At 39.8% G+C, this 11,145-nt stretch overlaps 1 long non-coding RNA gene across 1 annotated transcript; it reads right to left on the bottom strand.

The window, feature by feature from the left end:
- Positions 1–6,840: 6,840 nt before the first annotated feature.
- LOC142406797 (uncharacterized) lies at positions 6,841–10,683 on the bottom strand. The gene is made up of 3 exons (XR_012774703.1): positions 10,501–10,683; positions 8,061–8,277; positions 6,841–6,924 (listed from the first exon to the last, which is right to left on the bottom strand). It is a non-coding gene; the product is annotated as an uncharacterized LOC142406797 (long non-coding RNA).
- Positions 10,684–11,145: the final 462 nt, after the last annotated feature.

The following is an 11,145-nucleotide window of genomic DNA, read 5'->3' as shown; positions in this document are numbered from 1 at the left end:
ACCACACCAAGATGTTCAAAGTATCCTGCTGCTGTTGGTTCAGCACAGGGGATTCTTCAAAACCTTTGTATAGTGGACTACCAGTAGGAGCCTGCTGGGATTTCAGCGCTTGCACATTCTGCCATAAATTTCCTCTGCAGTCAGCATCACTGTTTCTCCATTTGAGTTGCTATTTAAGCAACCTGTTTCATTTTTCTACTACAGCATTACTCTGAGGTCAATAGAGTAAGTGGAAAGTCCACTTAACTCCATGCTTGAGACACTATTCCTGTACTATTTTATTTTTAAAATGTCACCCATTATCTGACTGTATCTCTTGTGGCATTGGCTGCATAGCAAACTATTGGGTTTAATCCTGCCACAGGATTAAATCCAATCTGGATGTGGTGTGTATAGGGTAAACATCACCCAAACTGCTCACTATTTCAACACCAATCATAATGAATTTCCACCCTTCGGGGTACATGTTATGGGTCCGATATAGTCTACTTGCCAAGTACCCCAAAGGACTTTTTCTTCCCTAAGGTTTGCTTGCTGTTGATTTTGGACAATATAATCCTTCATTTCATTACAAAATGCACAGATGATCACCAGCTGAACCACTTCATGGCAAGTAAAGTCCTTAGGAGTACCAATGACCCTTCCTACAGAAGCAGCTTAGTGTCTCCAGAGTGAACTGCAAAGCTACTTTAGGAGGTAATGTCTGGGCAGGGAAATCCAGACTCGAGTCGACCCTAAGGCTGTAGATTTCACTACATTCTCCTTTTTCCTTAAGCTTTCATCAGTCATCAAATATTCCACTCAAGGTCAAAGCACTTTCCTTCTTTCATGTGCGTATAAACCTAAGTGAATCTTTTTATCCATAAGTGATGGCAGAATATTATTGTGTGGAACCTCTTTCTTCAGGTTAGACTTAAATTCACATTCCACGGAGTAGCCAGAAAAAGGCAAAACACATTAGTAAGATACGAAATCAAGAGTCTCATCACTGCTGGCTGTTAAATAGATAGGGCAATGTTCTGTAAATGAAGTGCTAACCTGGTAAGTCTAATAAACCACTTTCTTCATTACATTTTGCTAGCATCAACACCTTCATCCTTAAACACTTAAGTTTTTGTCACTAACACTGCTGTACAGTATTTTCTCAACCCAGTAAAAAGACTGCTTTACATTTTGTAGAGTAAGGATTTCCTATTTGCTGAACAGTCTCCAAATTTGAAGCCACATGCAACCCACAGGCCTGTAATTCTTCATTTCTTGGCACACAAGTCAGAATAAATATTGCATTCAGTTTTAACACTGACCCGTGGAGATGTAAAACCTCAGTTAAAAGCAAGCTGTTCGGGAATTCCTTTGGAGAGGAATACATACAGAAGTCCAGGAGGGCTACAAGGCACTGAAGTCTCTAATTTAAATAAATATCCAGTCCTGTTGGGCTACCTGTTAGTCTGTTGTTATGAGGAGACTCAACCACACATGCTCTTATCCAGCTGGTCAGGGGCAGAGTTTGGTTTCTGTGCCTAGTCCAGTGTGGTCAGAGTGCTCTTCCAGGCACAGCTTTCCGGTCTCCCAAACAGGCTTGAGATCAGTGACTCCCCAGTTCAGTCACCCGGGAAATAAAATTGGGGTCTCCACACTCCACAGCTCTCTTTGCATGGCTGTCATACGTAGCTAGGTTTCCAGTGAAACCCCTTTCAGGAAAGCATGACTGGAGACCTAGCAGAAGAATTTCTCCTTTGTGGACACTTCAGCTCCAGCAGGAACGTTGCCCCTCCATTCTCCTGCCACGTCCTAAAGCAGGCTTATGCTTGGCAACCGAATTCCCGCAGTAGCACAGGGTGCCTTTATCAGCAAATCCGAAGGACCACTCTCAGTCACAATTGACAGCAGTGGCAGCAGAAAGTCATCATCCCAAGACTCAAGACATCACCTTTGGAAAATCGCTGTTTGAGTTTTATGGATCTTCTTTTTCCAGATTCTTGGAATAAGCATTTAGCTCTTCTCAGCACTTCAGTGAAAAATATGGGGATGTTTCCTTCTCATTGCATGGGGCATACAGACATTCTACAGCTCTAATAGGAATATCCTTGAGGTCCCATTCCTGCTCATTAGCAACTACATAGCCTATTAGCAAGCAGGTGAGTTTCAAAGCTAGGAAATGAAAAGTCCTGTTGCTGTAGGACTGCTATTGGAATACTTCCTGCAGAAGCACAAGTTTAGATTAATTTTTAATACTTAAAAAAAAATCTGTCCAAACTGCATTGTGTCAAATGGCCTTGCCAGAACTGTTGCAAAGACTTTCTGGCTCTAAATGAAGTTAATGGATTTGTATCAACTTTCACCACGTGGAATTTGTCCAATACTTGTAAAACAATAGGAAAAGGTGTGCTTTCTTCAGTTTTGAACAGACCAAGACCAATAAAACCAGATGCAGGAGCCAATTCTGAGAACCTCTAACGTGCATGTTCCGATGCACTGGCTTCATATTATCGCTGGATTTTTCAGCACTCTGAATGTTGTAATACTCTAAGCTGTGGCTGCTTAACACCTCTTAACACAAGGTACAGCCTGCAAGGAGAAATAACTTGTGCCAATTTTCCCCTGGTTAGAGGTGTTTGGGGTGGGGGGGTGGGGGGGTGTCTGTATTTTATAAAATTTAGAAAAGGTTCAGGTAACCTTTTATCTTGATGGATGAGATCCACATCTGTACATAAGGGAAATGTAAAGATCTAATGAGGATCTTTTGTGCAGAAACGCCTTCCACCCTAATAAACTCAACATATTCACGCTGTAAGGGTAGTTGCAGCCCTGACACAAATAGGGGGAGTGAAGGGAACACATGCAGCAAGGTGACTACATCAGGCTGTGTAGGAGCTTGAACTGCATCAGCTAGTGCTAAAAAGAAGCTCCAGCCCCTTTGCTATGTCTGCTGCTAAAGCTTTTATATATACATACATATACTCATACACACACACACGATTTCTTTCATCAGCTATTTTCTTATTTCTGTTTTTCTTTATAAATAAACATTTCTAGCATGTGCTGATTAAAAGAACAATCATTTTTAGCCATACATGTCATATGCAAGAGCTGTATGCCCACCAATTTCGTTTAGCAGTTTTAAATTAAAAAAAAATTAAAGAAGATGACATTTAAATAGAATAGCTGAGGCTTGTCTTGAAAAGCAAAATTGAAAGAATGTGTAAGGGCATGTGGCTGGTATGGGGGTGGTAACTGAAGATAGCAGCAGAAGCAAGAAAAAATGTTTTAAATTAATACTAAGCCTGTAAAAAAGAATGGCAAAGCTGCATCTAAAAATAACACTCATGGACATGCCATTGCAGGATATATTCACAGTAGTGTTCCAAGCAACAACAACAACAAAAAAACCACAACAAAAAAAAAAATTAAAAAAATTGTGCTTCCTGTTAAATTAAATTATTAATTAAAAATTAAAGAAGACATGTTTTCTGCTTTCACCAGAACAGTAGCTTTATGCCAAATGCCAACACAGGAGTCACTTTGCACTATAAAATACCTTTAGTGCAGCATGCACAACTTAATGAACTTGTTCACTTTTGCAAGACAGGCTTTGGATAGTCTTCTGTTATCTCTTGCTTTCTCACAGCATAAGCACACTAGGCTGGTACAAAACGTTAATCACAGTTTTTAATTTGGATCGCTATTAGTTTCTTTAATATTCAAAGCAGCCCTGCTAGAGAGAGAAACAATAGCTCCAAGGCAACAGAAGCTGCTCACTTCCCTTCCACAGAATAATAATATTTCCCAGCCTTACTTTCAGGCCGGTGTTGAATTATGGGCAGAGGTGCTCACAGCTGTTGCTAGATCCAGATGACTCTCCATTTCCACACCGATGGATGAGACAGCCTCCTCTTCCTCCTTCAGTGCAAACAGGGAGTAGGGGAGAAGGAGAGAGTGTTAATGAGCCCAGACCAGAGCTGGTGGCTGCAGAAGCAGCCCAGGTGCACCTCCAGCATGCTGATGGGCCATGCAGCACAGGAGGTCTCTGACCTCGGTGGTAGGACGCTCACCATTGCAGCCAAGTTGGTCAGCTCCCGGAGGGCTCAGCATCAAGCCGCGGAGGTGCTTGAGCCATCACGGGCAGTTTTTGCCACAATTAGTGTGCAAACCAAGTACCCTTCTGTGGACAAGGGATCCTTGACCGCAGTCTGCTGCATGCTTCCTCTGTGGCTCAGCATCACTGCTACAGCTTTTTCTTACAACTCTGCTTGCATGATGTCAATCACTCTCCAAGTTAATTACCCTGGTTTCAATTAGTAGAATAATTAACACGTCATTTTAAGCAAGAAAATAGTTCTCTTCATTTCAGTCCTGCATGACTAAATCTGAACTTTGCCTCCAGCCTAACAGCAACTCCTGAAAAACTTGACCTGATAGTGAATCTGTTGTAAGTGCTGACCAGGAATCAGAATCCCAACAAATTATAATGTTACAAAGACTTTCCAGCTCTGTCTATTCCAAGCATCACAGGATTTTCCAGGGCTCTCAACCCATTTTTTCCTTAAAGCATGCCGTGTGGCATTGCAGACAGTCATACTATACAACCCTGCAGAGAAAAACCCTGCCTGCTGCAGCAGAAGAAACATGCATGACCACTACATGAATTACCATCTTCATTTAGGTTTCTTTTCATGAGGAGCATAAAAAGGTGCTGATCCAGCCTGTGGGCAATCCTGCAACAAAACCTTCTTCAAAACTTTACCCTGTGCGTGGAGTTGAGTGACCCTGAGTCACTTGACTAGCAAAAAACCCCTCTGTGTTGTAGGAGATTTTTACACAGTAGGTCTTGTAGTAAGGGGAGGTAGGGACATTTGCTAATATTTGGAGAGATCTTCAGAAAAAAGGAGACCTTGAGAGGGGGAGTTTCTTGGAAAAATTAAGGCAACAGACTTGTCTTCAGGAGAGATCCTTGTTCACGTGTTCATATTCTTGTTCAGATTTTCCTGTGAAAAGGCTAAAGGAGCATTTAGGTCTCTTGCATTTCATTTGATGACAGCAAATGATATCCCAGGAGGCAAAACCTATTTAATCTATAACTAGCAATCACTAATATTCCTGCTTATATAAGGGACCAATTTCCACATAGTTTAAACAGGTAATCCTCCTTTCAGCTTCGGTATTTTAACTTGATCAATTTTCAGGAAAGACATTTTCAGTACAACTAAACTTTGATCATGACAGTGACCGTGATGTACAGTGCCACTCAAATGTGTGCTTATTTTTGTGTTCCTTCACTTAGACTGTGATAAACTTACAGGGTGTTCAGAAACTGAATAAAGATTTCTGTTCATCAAAGCAAAGGTTTCTGCAGATTTGGGGAAAATGCCTGTACCGCACTGCTCGAAAGGTAGTATGTGCTTGGGTTATTAAAGACTGAATCATCAGGCTGTAGCAGAAAGGGGCACATTAAAAATGAGTGACAACCCTTCCCAATTTGAGTATATAACTCTACATGCAGCCTTAATATTCTTCTAGCACTGCTTGGAATTTTTGCATAAAATCTCTTGCAGCAGGGACTTTTGGTTGCTTGACAGATTCAAACTGACAGTCTACAGGTGAAAGGCTTTCTGCCACATTACTAGTCTTTTGAGTCATTCAGGAGCACAGTGACAAGTGCATATTATGTGTAGGCACTTATCTTATCAAGGGCCAAGCTGTAAAAATCCTTGTAAAAAATGGCTTCATTGACTTAAGCAAGTTTGTGTCACGCTTAAGGATGTGTAGAATTTGGTTCCAAGTACAGAGCTTCCTTTCACATTTGATTGCTCATTTTTTATTCAGCAAGATAATAGCCTGTCAATCGTCAGCAAGGATAAGCTCTCCTAGCACTGTAATTCAGAGAGCAGTTGTTGATTTTACAAAGTGAGGCACTAACTTGGAGCCAACCTCCTCCTTTTATTCTGGGCTTGGTACCAACTTTGGAAAAGTTATTAAGAATTTAAAGCCTAAACAGAGCATATTCCGTTTCTGTCTTGAACATCTTAGTATTTATCTTACCTGTTTAAATAGTCAAATATTACATTTTTTTTTCCAACAGGAATCAATAGAGTAAAAATAATATAAAGCATGCAGGCAACATTGTGCAGTTTGCTTTCATGCGCATCAAGATCTCCTGAAGGGAATAATGCTCTCTTGACAACTCAGAAAATGTACCCTGTAGGATATGATAAGTTTCATTATTTAGCATATATGCATTTATAAAGTAGCGGTTCCTGGCTTGTGTGAAAAACCCTGCTGTCCTGCAGTAACTAAAACACACCCCCAGTAACAGGGCAAAAACCTCACTCAATGGGGAGGCCTTCGCTTCAACTCCAAGTGTGCAAATTGCTTCACACTTTTAAGGGAAGGAGGGAAATGGGAATATTCACAAATTCACGTAGGGGATTTAAGATCAAGAACTTGGAAAATGTGGTAGCCTAGCAAGATGAGAGTCAGCTTGGGTTTTTCACACTTCAATATTTATTTCTTCTTGGTAGAAAAACTTATCATGTGTAGAAAGTTGAGGCGACCATGCAACTGCTAGATTCTCTCTGTGTTACTGTGCACAACGAGACACTTACCATGGTGAGTTTAGGGAAATCAAATTAATTTATAAGACCAGACTACTTCAGACGTGGTGAAGGCTCACAACCTTGCAGAGAAGAAGGTGCTGGATGTTGGCTAGCAGTAGCCACCCCAGTCCACTAAGGAGTGACACTGCTGTTCCTCAGGTCCACAAGTCTACAGCGGTTCCCGTGAATGTCCTCTGGGAAACTGGAAAACCATCCAGTCCCACCGAGAGACAGCAGACCAAAAGGTTTCCACCTTACTATAGTGAACATTAGGGCAATGCGCCTCAAAATATATTGCTTTTTTCTTAGTTTCTCAACCTTCAGATAGAACCTAAAAATAGAGAAAACCATCACTGAAAGGGTCAGTGATTTGGTCCAGAGATTGCATCAATGTTCTTCTTGTGTTAGGACCTTTTTGATAACACAGCCACATACTTTACTGTGGTGGAAAATAAGGTAGTTTAGTTTGCCTACCATCTTATATTTCATAGAACTGTGGTCAATGTGATGTCCCTTGGAAATGTGTGAGACCATTGCAAAAAAAGGCTGAATTTGATATCAAACCCACGTAACATCAATTTAAACATCCAAACAATGCATACAGTCAAGACCCATCACAGTTAGGCATCTGGCTCTATTTTCAGCTTGGTATTCCAGCAAAATCCTTGTGCTTACATTCTGGTATATACTTTGCTGTGTCATGCTATATGCTTTTCAGGCTGTTAATGCTTTAAAATATGAATTACAGTGGAAATTGCATTGGAAAATAAGAATTAATTCAGTTTGTCTGCCATCCTCAGCAGAAAGTTGTCTTGCACTTCATCAAACCAGTCCCCTCATTGTGTAGGATTTATGGGTTGCTCTTTGGAGATGTCAAACAGTCTCACTGCAGAATTAAGGGATTCTGGATCACTCTCTTGGGGCTAGATGCTTGGTAGGTGCTTTGGATCTGGCCATGATTCACATTTCAAAGAACCCTTAAAATACTATTTTACTAATTTCATAAATATTTATACAGTACGCAGCAGGGAAGCAACAGTCCTGATTACAAGCTACTTACAGAAGGCACCACTGCAATCCAAGTATTAAAAAAACAGATCATTATAATTGTAATTGCTGAATACCTTGAGCTTACGGTGACTTTTAGCTCTTCTCACAGAATTATGGTGTCTTAGTCATCCTTGTTGTATTGACAGAATGTTTGGAGAAAGTCTCCTCTTTCAAATAAACCTAATATTAGTGCCTGACTCACTGATACTGCAATGTTTTGTCTATAAATATTTCAAACATCTTGCGATTGATTGTATATTTTATGTAACTGTTTACCCCACCTATACTTTCTTCCTTATTTTCTTCCACATTTTCAAAACTGAAATTATATTTATCACTTTATTCCATATTTTCTCCCCTGAACACTGTGATTTGGGGGTGAAGAAGTGGACTATCACAAGGATTGGCTGTACCTACCGATGGAGCAGCAGTAAAACAGGGAGTAGCCATGTTTCCACTCCCAGCACGGCAGTGACAGTGACTGTGGACTTTGCAGCGTGCTGCCCCTCCAGCGAGGCCAGAAGAAGGCATTCCCTCCTGTGTTGCTCCCCTGTCCCACTCACAGACATGCAGGCTCAGCATCTTGAATCAAGTAACTTTTGTATAAAACATTTGCAGTAGAACCAATACCAGCCTGGAAAGAAATATCATTTCTTTATTTTATCACAGACTTCTCATCTATACTTCAGTACAATCATTTGCATTATGACTGTGCTAAGATTGGGATATATGAAAAGACATATTGCTGAGTATGTCCAGCTCTCAGCTGCAGTAAGACTTGGAGACACTCAACACCTCCAGTAGGCCTTGTCAGAAGTTGGCCAGTCAGGTCCAAGATGTCACTAAAATATTCTTTAACTTTTGGTCAGCCCTGAAGTGGTCAGGCAGTTGGACTAGATGGTTGTTGTAGGTCCCTTCCATCTGAACTATTCTATTCGATTCGATTCTATTTGATTCAATTTGATTCAATTCAATTAGATTCTAAATTTTGGTTACCCTAGCCATATACTCCTAAAGGTGCATAAGGAGGAGGTATATTGGTGTGTTTATTTGTTCTAGTTGTTACAGCATTTGCTTTTTGTAATACCAAAAGTACTCGAAGAAAATTATAATTTACAAAGTTAAAATATATGGTTTGATCTGCTCCCCCCGACATCTTGCTTCCTGTCGTACTGTTTGTAAAGTTTTAATGTTGCCCTTTGCATACCAATTCCAGAAGAAGGCATATAAAGTCATTTAGAACTGGGCTGTGCACCTGTACCCTATAGGACAACTCAGATTGTCAAATAGATACTAATATGAGTATGACTATCACAGATTGACTCCTGGCTTATCAGCAGAATCACAACGATTTTGTGGCACAACGGTCTTTCCTTGAATAATGCCAATTTTTGAAAAACAAAAAGTAGAAAAATATTTCTTATTTGCTGACACATCTCAAATTTGAGTGAGTTGAAACCTACTATTTTTAAGTTATTTGGTCTAAACAAATACACAACATTCTGAAGTTATCAAAATTATTTATTTCACACAACCACTTTTTTTTTCCCCTATTACTCATCTGAGAATAGTTTTTCTTTATTTTAGTATTTTGGATTGTCCTAGATAAGCAATTACTTTAGATTTTTTTTAGGAACCTCTTTCCTCCATAATTAGAATATTAAAGTCACCAAAACTTTTACAGGTTAGAGAAACTGTATACCTAGCAGTCAGAGTCACTGGAAGGTAGCTTGAGGAATCAGAAAGGTATATTGCTGCTGACAGGCTGTTTTTCTGACAGTCATATGTGAAACTTTCATTAATGATGTTCATTGTTCTGTCTATGTTATATCTATGCTATTAAAGCACCTTTAATGCTTTAAAGATATAAAGAAAATTCCGCTACATGCCATGTCCACTGACATAGGGCAGATTGCTTCAGTGCAATATATGATTACAAAAGATAACTACCAGTCTGTTCAGCTGATATTCAGATGTGAAATAAAGTCAAGTTGTTCTAAAACAGGGTCAAATTAATTTAGGATCAAAGTGAACAACAGCTCACTCTCGTATGCATTATGTTTTGTTTGATTATTTCCTCCTTTATGCATCTCATAAGATGCAGACTTATGAGACAGACTTTCCTTGCTTTCAGAGGACTAATGCTAAAATTTTGCTTTTCTGTATTTATCTTTACTTATTGTAGGGCTGTGTTTTTTTTTTTTAAATTTGCATTACTGAAATTGTTAAACTACACTACTATATTAAAAATACAAAAAATACGGGTAATACCGTGAAAAGTCTAAATTGAATCTGGCTGAACAGAATGTATATAAGAATTAATCCAGCTTCATAATCAGTATGGAGGTACTTCTTCAGGAGAGATACCAAGCCTCTTGGAGAACAAAAACCACAGTGGATGTGCCCAGTTAGCAGAAGTTACAACTTAAGAAAAAATTATCATCTACTCTGTAGTACTTGAAGGTTTTGTGCAGGGCAGGAAAATGGACAGATGGGGACCTTAATAGTCAGAATGAGCGACCATTCCCTCCTGTGAGCAACGAGCCAGGTTTGCTATTAAAAGTTTTGCTTTCTTAGTTATGTCTTCTAGTTAGTTTTCTTAGTAAGAAATTTAAATTTAAAAACACAACACCTGTAGCTAAGGCAGCTGTTTAGGATAAAGCCCAAGCAAAAAAAAAAGGGTGTTTTTTTTTTCAGATAGAAGCTTTGGGAAGCTATTATAAATTATCTGGCCAAATACATATATATGCATATAAGTACATATAAAAATATATTTATATATTTTATATACATATATTTAAGGTGTCTCTTTGCCAGTAGTAAAATGTATCTTGAAGAAAAGAGGTTATGGACCTACCCCTCTACAGCAGCCATGCAGCAAGGCCCTGTGCCTGGGATCCACAAGACAAGTACACGTGCACAGTGACTATTTTCCAGGATTTCCAAAGTCCAGTCATTTCTAACGCCAGCAAGGAGAGTTTCCAAATTTCCTTCCTCCTGTCCTCTCTCCCCTGAGCTCTGCAGGCATGAGCTGCCCTCTCTTCCCTCCCTCCCCATCTCTTCCCATTAGAAATGTCACTATCCCCATCTGCTGCCCCTGAACTCCCTGTGCTGGCAGGAACGCACGGGCAGAACGAAGCAGCTGAAGTCGTTCAGCATAATGTGCCACACTGACACTTCAAAGGCAATTCCGAACATTTTCTGCCAAGAAAAAAATTGCGCAAAAGGGATTAATGCTGCTATGTTTCTCTTTTGATGCCTGTAACACAGATCAGGACGCAACTCCTGCATCATCAAGTCCAACTCTTTCTTGCTACAGGCACCATGTAGTTTCTTTGTTCAGTATGAGTACGCGTGCTTTTTACCAGCTAAGCTTCCAGTACATCCCTGGAAACAAGATATGCTATCATAATTTTCTTTGTAGAATTTTCTCTGTGTGTCTATCTATCTCAAATGATGTTACAATTTCAGCCAGCAAATGTATAGGTTACTGCGGTCAGCA

This window comes from Mycteria americana, chromosome 2, assembly GCF_035582795.1.
Source record: "Mycteria americana isolate JAX WOST 10 ecotype Jacksonville Zoo and Gardens chromosome 2, USCA_MyAme_1.0, whole genome shotgun sequence".
Classification (NCBI taxonomy): Eukaryota; Metazoa; Chordata; class Aves; order Ciconiiformes; family Ciconiidae; genus Mycteria; species Mycteria americana.
The sequence above is the reverse complement of the archived record's forward strand: the minus strand, read 5'-3'. Positions and strand labels throughout refer to the sequence as shown.